The sequence below is a fragment of the Motacilla alba genome, chromosome 2 (assembly GCF_015832195.1).
Source record: "Motacilla alba alba isolate MOTALB_02 chromosome 2, Motacilla_alba_V1.0_pri, whole genome shotgun sequence".
NCBI lineage: Eukaryota > Metazoa > Chordata > Aves > Passeriformes > Motacillidae > Motacilla > Motacilla alba.
The window spans coordinates 29,226,793-29,238,993 of NC_052017.1; positions in this window are offsets into that span (position 1 = coordinate 29,226,793).

Here is a 12,201-nt window from a genome sequence, read left to right on the forward strand (position 1 = left end):
TCAAAATTAGGAAATGTAATAACTATCTAAAATAAGGTCAGAATAAGGCAACAATAAAGTATGTGTCAAAGACAGACTTCTAGAGAGAGAAAGATGTTGCAGAATAACTGGCATTTGGAATCTCAAGCTGCTGCTTTTGTCTGGTAAAAGATCAGATCTAGGTAAGTATTCATATGTGTAGCCTATTTATGAAAAGTGAGACTGACTTTAAAATTTTACTTTACAGAATGCTGCACAAATGAGGTTGCTGATGAAGTTCTTACTCTGCCCAACTCTGCCTTAGCTCCTGTGTGAGCAAGGATGAGATCACAGCTCCTGTGACAGCTGCAATTCAGCACCATTCCTGCAACCTCTATTGGTAATTCTGCCAAAGACTTTTATATGTGATCAATGTGCCTCTGCAAATCAATACAAAATTAATTAGGAGATCACAAAGAGAGGTCATAGTGTGGCCTGGAGGGGGGAGATGCACCACCACAAATGCCCAAACAAATTTACAGTAAACAATATGGAAAAACTTTGCAGGACAAATATTTTCATGGGTGAGAGGAACTTCTGGCTCCTAACACTGGTATTTGGTGTGCACTGAATCTGGATCTCAGTACACATTCAAGTAGCACATGGTACCAGAACAGAGAACTACTCTTGGGGCTTAGAGTGCTGAGCATTAGCTTTCACTGCCAAACAGTAAAAGGAATAAGGGGAAAACCCCTGCAAACGTCCATTGGGCTTATGTCTTGACTGACAGCCAAAAATCAATTTCTGGATAATTTCAATAGTGTAATTTAAAGAAATCTAGATATGATATGGTGGTACGTTTCTCTGTGTGTGTCTTTCAAAATAGTCATAACTGTGGAAATAATTCTTCTGGTACTAGAAGCTGATTCACAGCAGATGTACTTTCCCCCACCCCCTTCCCTAAAAGCAGAGCTTTAGGTACTGCTCAAGTGAGCAAAGTACTCCAGTGTTAGCTGCACACCAGTTGCTTGCTTTCACTCCATCATTGCACCTTTTTAGCTTTGTATTCCTGTAAAGACATTGTTATGGAACATAAGCATAATAATATAACTGGGAAAGCATTTACTGAATTACTTTTTGCAGTGGTTTTTACTGGCTGCAAACAGTGTTCTCTGCTTCCCAGGCCAATGTCCATGTTTCCACATCTGAGCCTTCAACTTCTTCCAGTACTGTCACCTCCAACCCCTCCAAGGTTTTCTCTGCATTTTTTGGAAGCTGGCCCCTTCATCCTTAAATTGCCCTGTGGTACAGCCCCTGGAAAACTAGGTTCCAGGCTTCATTGACACCTCACTCTCAGCTGCTCTGTAGCTCTGTGCCTCCCTGAGTCATTACTGTCTAATGGCTCCCACTTCTCAACAAGATTATTTTCCTGCCCTCTGGGCTTCTCGGATTTCCCAGAACTTTTTATAGACACAAAGCTTTGAAGACTGTAAATGGAAAAAAGTAATTTATTATTTTTCATGGATTTTGCTGAGATTTACGGAATAAATGTGTTTTGGTAAATAAAAGGAAACCAGCTCTAGATGTTGTTGGCTCCTTCCTTCAGTCCAAAAGTACGAACTGTTCTGGACTGCTTATTTTATGCTGTGAGAGCCCTGGCAGGGAGGACTTTCTCTTCTTTCTCTTCTACCAGCCGATCTTTCTCTTACAGTGTGGTTCTAGCCATGCCAGAGGAAGCCTGGGAAGCCACTCTGGCCTCCCAAGCTGCTGGTGCAGCCCAGGGCACTCAGTGCCAGCCCTGAAGAGGGATGCAGAGCTCTCCATGCCTCTGGGTCTTTCCCCAAGGCTTTGCTGGACCTGGGCTGGCATGAGGATCTGCAGAAGGTCCCTGTCCTTCTCCATTCCAGCTCCTTCTTGCTGCTTGCACTGCCCAGCTGTGGGCTGCTGTGCCTGACCATCGTGGGCAGGGCAGGGAGCAGGAGGGGCAGTGCTGCGGGGCCCGGGCAGCCCCGCTCTGAGTTGGAGCACAAACACCCACAGCTCTGCTCTGGCCCCTCTCACACAGTGAATTAACAACCACAGACACGTCAGGGAACCACATAGGACAGGCAGTAGCTGAGCTTTCTGGTCAAGGACATGTTTTCTCTATTTTCAATATTGCTCCTTCAGCTGTGAACAAACACCATCCTCGAAGTGTATGCCACCTTAGAGAGCTGAAAACCTTTACAAAAATTATGTTTTAGAACACCTGAATAGACTATGATTTCTTTAGAGATAATAAATTATGAAGCCTTATTGAAATAATGAGTGGAGAAAATGGCTAGAATTTAGTTCTCTGTGAAAGTTACAATTTTATTTTTTTTTAAATACTCGCAATGTCTTGTGGAGGTGTATTTCCAAAAGCTGTTAAAGTGTCTCCATAACTCTTTGAGGAACTCAAAGTAATTTGCTATCTGACTTGATTTTATTTGTTTCTGGATGATGTGATGTGGTGCTTGGATTCAATAAACAACGTACTGAAGGAAATGATATATGTAAGTAGGACTGTAGTTTAAGGACTTGGGTGGGATTCCTCTAGTGCAAATATGATCTTTTAATATTTATAGGTATGCAATCCATTGAAGTTTATCCATGTGGTCCACATGACAAAAATTTGATCATTACCAGTGCCTCTAGTTGGCAGTGTTGCATTACTAATAGCAAAAGGATAAATCTTTCTGTTTCAGCTTTGCTGTATTCTAGTGATAAATTCAGAATACAGATAATATAAACATAAAAATGAGTGTGGGTAAAAATTCTCAAAGTTTGAAAAAAGCAATTAAAATCAATTTTGAAAAAGTAATATTTTTTTAAATAGATGTGCTCACCAAGTAATTTGAGAGGTGACAGGGGTAGAAACCCAGACCAGATTTTAAGGAAGAGAGCCAGGAAATTCAGCATGTGTTTTGGAAGAGATTGAGAGCTCAGAAATATTCAATGAAACTTTCTGACTGCCACAAGAAATGAAAAGCGGCTGCATTTCCCTGCAGTCAGAGTGTCCCAATAAAGACTTCACAAGCAAGAATGCTCTCCAGAAACACATTGGACTACTTTGCTGCAGCTGTGAGAGTGAGTCAACCAGGCCTCTGTTGAAAGAAATCCTGTTGCTGCAATGTTTTTGCAATGTTTTCCTGCAGTGACATCACAATATCTGCTTTAAAATGTAATGCCATCTAAAAAGCAAAAGACATTGTGTGCTGCAAAATGAGTTGCAGTGGTTTGGCTTTCTGCACAGGTATTCCTTTTACTGCATTAAGGGTTTTATTCCAGGTCTTGCTTCCTTGAAAGACTGACGCAAGAGGGCATGAGAGCAACTCAGTATCTCTCAGCTTTTGTCTCCCTTTGTACTCTCTGTTCTTTGGCCAAACCTTGATCCTGCAAGCTTCTGAGTCCTTGGTCCCATTCCAGCACAGCACTCAATACATATTTCACTTTAGGCACATTAGCAACCCCATTGATGTCCATAGGGCCACTCATATGCTTAAAGTTAGGCATGTTCTTGAGTGTCTCTGCTGGATCAGAGAATATGGGACTGAGGTGTCTGGCAAGTGTCCAGGCAGGCTTCTCCTGAAGAAGCCAGACAAGCCTCTCTTCTGATGTGGACATGTCACGCTGCAGTAATGTTTATCTCCAGCAGCCAGTTGCTAAGAAGAGGCTCTAGCAGATCATTCCTCACTGACTGAGCAGACCATGCTGCTGTAGCCACAGCAAGGCTTCAGCTTCGGCCATCTCAATGCAGAACTGTTCACCTGAGCAGCTTGTAGAGCTGCAGCCTGAGGTGCCTGCACTAACTCCTTTGGTGGTGCTCAGCCGTTCCCCTAAAGCCGAGCTCTTTCACTGCAGTCCAGACAGATATTTTTTATACTCAGTATTTTATATTTATTTATATACTTAGTATATTCAGAAAATGTGAACAATAATATTTATAAAACCCAAAGCAAACAAAAACTTTATGGCTTGCTATGGCCTCCTCTTTCAACAGTTCATATCTGAGAAGCAGGGTGAAATTAGCGTCACCTAACTGAAAAAATTTTCACCTTGAGTGGCAAAGATGAAGGTGGCAAAGATGTAAAAATACATGGGACTATCTTGAAATGCTGACAGGTATCCAAGGTCTTGCTTTTCTTCATCTGCATGGCCATTAAAAACTGGTAATTGTCACAGTATGGCTTCCACTGGGTAACAGTTTGCTTTTAGTGTGGAATATATTTTTAGCCTGGCCGAGCATAACCTTTTGCTATTTTGTTGTTACATTTATAGCCCACATAATTGATGCAGAAAAAAATTTAGCTTCAGATTAGCTTCTAGCTACAGTATTTGCTTGCTGTTGCTTTTATAAAGCCAAGGATTAATAGGAGACAGACAGAAACATAGAACTGAGTCATCAAGTTCTGTCCTCCACTCCTGGAGGCAGCCACAGCATAACATCCTGCTTATATATGCATTAAAATGACTTAGGAATTTTGCCATTCTTCTTTCTCAAGCCTGCCTTTGAAACTGACTCCTTTGGAGAAACTCTGATTTAACTAGCTTGAACTTACACTTGGCAACTTCTGATCAAGCGTTCTTTTGTCAGCATTGCCCAAAATGCTGCTTCTCTCTCTCTCTGTCTCTCTTGCTCTCAAGTATGTCTGCAGGGAAATCATATCTCAGCTTGATCTTCTTTCTTTTGGATGGAACAAAGAAAGGATTTTGAGTTGCTTCCTTTACTACATCTAGTTGCCCTTTTCTGCATCTATTCCATCAGGAGTTCAGAATTCCTGAACAGAGGTGTACCATTATGTTACATATACGGTCCCACACATGGGCCTGTGCAGCTACTGTCTCTCTGACAATATGTTGTCTTACTTCTCCTTGAGTCACATTTGCCTCTTTTACAGGTTTGTTTTTTTTTTTTTTTTTTTTTTTTTTTTTATGTACTGGCTACTAATGATTAATCTCAATATGATCTATCTTATGACATCCACATCTTTTTTCTTTCAGAATTGTTTCCAGTTTCTGAGGCTCAAACTTTGAGCAGAATATCTGTCACTGGCCTCTGTGAAAAGAATTTTCTATATGAGTGCCTTTTCCATCTCATACAATCTTTATAAGATGTGGATGAGCTGGACTGGAGGCCAGTGGGGAAAACTGAAACCTCTTGCATTTTCCTCTCTAGGAGAATTCAATAAAGCTATGCCTAGCCTGAAGCAATTGGTCTCCCTAAAGCCACTTCTTCAGGCAATGGAGAGGAACAGAGATGACTGCAAACATATGGATTAAGTCTACTCTAAGTCACCATCTGGAGAAGCCAGATGGGATCCGGATGGGAGGTACCAGATAAAGACACTAAAGACACCCTAGGAGATTGGCTCCTACCAGCTGATGTTAGTTTCTTCAGATATCTTTCCAGTCACATCTTTGGAAGATCTCATTGTATCTGCATTCTTCTTTAGCACGTACATCAAAATAACATCAAAATATTAGATCTCAAAAAAAAAAAAAAAAGAAAAAAAAAGCCCCAAACCTAAAACCTACTTAACAGATTTTAATCCCAAGGATCTAGACATCTGAAACACAAAAATCTGTGTTACCAATACTGAGGCTAACCTTAGTGAATCTATTATATGCCCTAGCTATCAGCATACACTTGTTTAACTGATATTCTCCTGACAATCGTTTCCAAGGCCTGCATAATAACTTCCAGCTGTGGTGCATCCCCACATATGCTTTTTTTTTTTTTCAGAATAAAGGATAACCTTTTGCTTGAATTAGTGAGGTGTCTCAGTAGACAGGCGTAACCTGACAGTTCTTTGTTATTTATGATGATGATGCTGCACAAAGGATGATGTTAGAGATTCCAGTGACTTCATCTTTTTCCCTTGATTGAATGAAAAATATGTTATTGTTGCATATATATGTAAAATATTGTAACTGGTATTTGGCTGAAAGATTTTGGTGCAATGTGCCAGGAAGCGTGGTTTGTGGTGCCGTGTGGGTTGCAACAACCTGGGGTTCTGCTCAGCTTCTACCACGTTGCATTTCCATGATGAAAAGGAAATTAGTGAACTTTTGGAAACTTGTTGAAAAGAATGTCTGTTGTTTGTCATATGAGCACAAACTACATCAAAGGCTGAGCAAAGTCCGCAGTGTAGTGTTACTGCAGAAGGAATGGGCAGAGCCCATCATCAGTGGGACCTGGACCATGTGAGGGAAGGCTGGTGGCTTACAAATACTCTCTCCTTCTCTTGCATGTAGATTTAATTCTAGTTTAGCTTGCCAGTAGCCACAAATTGCATGGGAGTGCCATATGGATGTCACAGCACAACTGACCATGCATTTTTACTCCAGGTGGGATGAAAATCCCTGTTCCAATATGAGCACGACGCAAATGTCATGGGGATTTTCGCTCTGGCAAATGCACTCTGATTAGGTGCCTTCTAATAAAGAAGTCTAAAATAGGTTTGTAGAAGTCTCAAGATTTTGTATTTCCACTGATAATGAGGTGCTTTGATGGAGGTTGACCAGCTCAACTAGATATGGTTGACCAGTTCCCCAGATATGGAAGCGTGCACTGTGGACATTTGTACTAAAGCTGTGCAGGGAAAATCTATCCCGTATGTTTCTGTTGTGGATGGCAGAGTGAGAGCAGCGAGGAGGAGCATCTGAAGCAACCATCAACCAGGATGAACCTATCCTCAAGGACAGAAGGCTGACCCTAGGCTCTTACTGAAGGGAGGTTTCTTAGATTGGCAATATCCACCAAATTTAAAAGGGAGCAAAGGCAACAGTCATGACAGCAACAGCAAGAATCAGTTAGTGCCCGTACCATAGCGAACAGGTTTCACAGCAACCACATTAGCTACAGTTCTGAGATTGCATGTGGGTAACAGGATGATGCTCTAAAACCTAGCAATTTCTTGTCTGTTTATCTTCCTCTCATCTTTATAAAACTCTCTTTCTTGGCTGTGAGGTCATGGTATTTTGACTTTTTCCAAAGCAGACTTTTTAAAATGGAGAAATAAATGTTTTCTTCAATTTTTTAGAGAGAAATGTGTTTCCTGTTTCCTAACTTACTCCAAATTTGTTAGTGATGTTTAAATACAGAAACATTCAATTTGGAAATGGCCTTGGGAGGTTCTTAGTCCAATGTCCTGCTCAGGACAGATTTAATACTGAATTCAGACCACATTGTTCAGGACTTTGTCCAGTTGGGTCTTGAAAACTTTCCAGGCAAGGGTTTCCATTACTTCTCTTGGTAACCTAATTAAATGTTAAATTATCTTCAGAGATTCTTTTTCTTTTGTCCTTGAATCCAGACAGAACCTTCCCTGTTCCAGTTTACATTTTCTTCCCCCAGTTAAAATCTTGCCTCCTTCTTCCAACCCCTCAACAATTTCTGTTAGGTTCTTCCTAACACATCACTTCGCCGGGCTAATCAAGCCCAAATCCTCTTGCTTTTCCTTATCAATCAGTTGCTCCAGCTCCTGACTCTCAGCAGAATCTTTCTACATACCCTTGAAAAGGTTTATCTTCATCTTTCATGTAGTTGGTGGTACAAAACTGGATGCAGGTTTACATATGCTGTCTAATAAACGCCATGCAAAGGGGAACCAGTAGCAGGATTCTTATTAATTCAGTCCAGGATGCTGTTGGCCTTTTTTTCCTGCCAGAGCACACTGCTGGCTCATGTAGAGCATATTGCCAAGCAAGACCCCAGTCTTTTTCACCAGAGTTGCTACTAAAGCTGCTCAGCCTCCAGACTACCCCACTGCAGTTTGTTAGCTCATCCCAGGTTCAGCAGTTTGCTTTTTTGTTTGTTTGTTTTTGAATGTAATGAAAATCTAGAAATATAACCACATTAAATTATACTCAGAACAAAGCATATCTAGTTTCTCACCCCACAACAACCAGCAGAAATGCTCAGAGTGGAAAAGCAGAAATGGTTAGAACAGGACAACCACAGTATAAAACTATGCAATTAAAACCAGGCAGGGACCTAGAGGCAATCTCTCAGTTTGATTTAGCAGTTCACAATTAAAGATTTAAAGCTCGAGTCGGCAACATTACATCCACAAACATTCTCTTTTCACAACCATGCCCTAAAGGTATGAAAAGTTCTTGGGTATGAGAAGAATCAAACTGTTTTTCTGTTTTGTCCATGTCATAATCTGTAAGCGACTCTTAAAATTACCTGTGATATTCTCATGTCTCACATATGGAAAATGAGTTTGTGAAAAAATAAATAGATAAATAAATAAAAGGTAACATAAAAATTAATATAAATAAATAAATAACTGTACACACACACACACACATACACACACACACACACATATATATATATCTCAGAATTTATCCCAGAGGTAAAGCTCAAAAGCATTTTTAACATGACAAAGAACAGAAAACCTGGAAAAAATCCCCTCAGCAGGCATAATTGAAGCTAGTAAACCAGCTGTACTGAGAGAAATGCAATTGCAAATGTATAAAATGTATAAATGTATTATGAAAAAAAAAGGAATTTAATGTAGAATTAGTCATCTCAGACTACCATAAATACACAGTTGGTCTCTTTTTGCAGCTGTACTGGTCTCCCATGGCATTTTTTCATCCAGTCCAGTACTGTCTGGTAGTAGATTTTGCTTTTATGAAAATACGGCACATAATGTCTTTGGTGAGCTTTGTGTCTGAATTTTATTTATTTATCTGTGAAATAGGGACAATTGTGTAACTTTATCTGTTTCTTAATGATTACACACAGCAAATAACGAGTATTTTCAAAACCACTGAGAAATTACATAAAAGAAAAATAAACAGGGGAACATTTGAACAAAGATATTGCATGAGGTAAAGAGCAGAAGAAATAGTGGAAGGTCTTGAAGAGAACCAAAATATCAGATACCCCAGCCAAATTTCAGATTGCATGATGCTTCTCTGCCAGGGTGCCAATACCCTGTTGATAAGCTGATTGTCACAGAGATTCCTAAATAATTCAGAAAACAAACTCACAGTACCTCAATACAGTGTTGAAACAACACAACTGCCCTATGAAGAGCAGCTGAGGGAGCCAGGGCTGCTTAGCCTGGAGGAAAGGAGGCTCAGGGGGCCCTTATTGCTCTCTACAACTGCCTGAAAGGAGGCTGGAGTGAGGTGGGGGTCGTTCTCTTCTCCCAGGTGACCAGTGACAGAACAAGAGGATGCAGCCTCAAGCTGCGCCAGGGGCAGATGAGGCTAGATATGAGAAAAGAAAAATTATTCACAGAAAGAGTGGTTCAGCATTGGAATGGGCTGCCCAGGGATTGGTTGAGTCATTGTCCCTGAAGGTGTTTAAAAAAAGACTTGATGAGGCACTCAGTGCCATGGTTTAGCTGGTAAGGTGATGTTAGATCACAGGTTGGACTTGAAGATCTCAAAGGTCTTTTCCAACCTAGTTTATAGTGTGATTCTGTAATTTCTCTGTTCTGGAGGCATGAATAATAATATTTCCTCCCCAAGTGCAGTAATTAATTCCAAAAATGATGGTTTCGGTTAACCTGACTCAGGTTATTCAAGCCATCTCTCCAGGCCCATCCAAAATGAACACAAGAGAAGTCTGGAATGTGAAAAGGTTCCGAGTGTTCTTTATGCTCTCCCAGTCACATTATTTTATGCACAACAGTCTCAACTCTGAAATGCCTTCAATACCACAACACCAAAATACAGCACCAGGTTCCTGTTCCCCAGTCTCTACCCATATCCTCTTTCTTTCAGTATGAGTTTCATTCTGCACCAGGGAGGTCACCTGTGCTGTGGAGGAGGCCATGAGCTGGTGATTGATGAAGCACATGTAGTACTGACATATTCACCATCACATGACACTGTAGGAATAACCCAGACCAGGAGAAGCTGATGGGTTGAGGGAAGCACGGGTGGTGCAGCCAATTGCACAACAGGTGAAGCTTAGGCTCTGCATTTCCTTTGTGTCTGGGCAGGACTAGAAGGGAGAATATTTTCTTTTATTCTCAATCTGAAAGGATTACTACATAAGATGATATCTTTTATAGCTGTGAATGCAGACATGTGAACCTCGTCTGTGATAATTATCACTGAAGAAAGGTGCCTACCTCCTCTGCTTACTGTTCTTATATAATTTGCATCAGTCAAGAAATGATTGAGACTGTCACTTCTAGAATTAATTTTTTTCCTTCATCTTCTCTATAGCATCCTAAAAATACATGAACATCTTGATAATGCTTCATCTTTTCTACTTTAAAAGTAAAGATCCAAGGTAGGTTACTTATGACCAGCTTCTGTGAATTAAAAAAAGCAAACCAAAAAAGTTATGTAGATTTCTTGTAATCTCTTATTTCATTCACTTGCCTAATATATTTCATGGTATTTTGTCATATTTACCATTTGCTTCACATGCTTCTTATCCCTGACATCTGGAAATGCTTCTTGAATCTCTGTCCTTGTGACTTTGATGTTTTGCTTTCCAAGGAATTGATTAAACCTTTCAATATTCATGTCACATTTTACCAACTAATCAATATTTTATAATTTCAGTGGGTATATCTTCTGTTGTGTAGTATTGGCTTGAATAATTTTCTCCATGTTTGCCTGAGCTATCCTTTCTGTGACTTTGTGGTGATACTTTTTGGTTATGCTCATGATGAGTCTCAGGAACTGCATTTTCCACTGCTTTTGAACTATCATTTTCATAAATTATTGCAGAAATACCCATTTATATGTTATCATGTCACAGTATTTTTGGTATGTTTATGCCTCTGGGAAATTGTAATACATTCATAATACTGTGGGTCATGATGATAGTATCTATCAGTTCCAGTTCTAATTTTGTTTCGCAGTCAGTGTTATGACCATCAGAGCTTTCACTGAACAGTTATGACACAGAGATGTAAAGTCCATGGGAGTTTTTATGGCACATTATGTTGTAGTTCAGTTTCATGGAAACTCCTGGAAAGATGAAAAAAATCAGTAGTAATATTTTCACTATTACTGTTTATTACAACAGATGAACTGTAATAGTAGTTTTCCATGTGAAATGTTTATTTAATTTAATTTGTCCCTCATTGTGTGAAAACTTCATCCTGAATGATTGCTTTGTATTTTTGTGACCAATAGCTGTGATAAAAACAATTGTCTAAATACTGCATAAAACAATTGTCTAAAACTGTATAAAAATATGATCTTCTAGCGTACAATGCGGGTAAGGAACTGTATAAGAAAACAAAGAGAAAACACTTGAATTAACGAGATGGAAATTAACTGGCAAAGTATTTTTCAGAAATCTCTGGAAAAGCATGCTACCTGGAAGTTCTGTGTGCAGTCAGTTTTGCCTCACCCCAGACAGAAGTACACTGTCTACTACAAAAAGTTAACTTGTTTGAAGTTTTTTATAGATAGCTTTGCTTCATTCTTCTTTGGTTCAGAGAACAGGATGTGCAAGAGAAGTCTTACAAACCACTACCTGTATCAACCAAACTGCATTTACCACAAAGTGCCCTAATTTTTTTTTTTTAGCGATGAATCAAGTATAGGTATGTCTGAAAAGGTTTAGACAGTACTTCTTTTTCAGAACCATGGCAGTACTGTGATGAAAAAAGCAACATTTTTTATGGCTCTAGAAAAATTCTTATTACGAGAGAAGGAAGGATTATTTTAATTTTTAATAAAAGGATTTAAAGTTTGAGTTGATTTGTTAATGCCATTGGTTACTGTCAGTTCTCCCACATCCTTTCACAGGTGGAGGAGATCCCTGGTACTGCTGTTGGTTTAGGTCATTGTGTGAACGAATGAGCAGTTTTAAGGGAACCTACAGAAGGAGGTCTGTACCTGCTCCTGTGGGGCAGATTTCAGCTTCATAGAAACACCTTACATTTAGGCTGAGTGAGAAAGAGATTTTGGAAACAGGCAATGAAGAGTTCTGCTTGTGGGGTTATTCGGCTAATGAGAAGTCCACTGCGGGTCTACAGGGAATATACTTTTGAGTAAGCAGGAAAGTCTTTGTTCATAGATGTCCTCAGTTCTGTCAAGAGACTACAGGCAGGAAAAGGAGCCTTCCTTCCTTTGCAGCCACCTTACCAGCAAGCTGTGCAGCCAGGCTGTGTTATCCCAGTTTTTCAGGAGATTATTAATCAGCTAACAGAGGTTAAGTAATACAAATCCATGTCTGCTTGGCAGATTTGGTTTATATGGTGTACCTCAGCAAGATTTCCTAGCTCT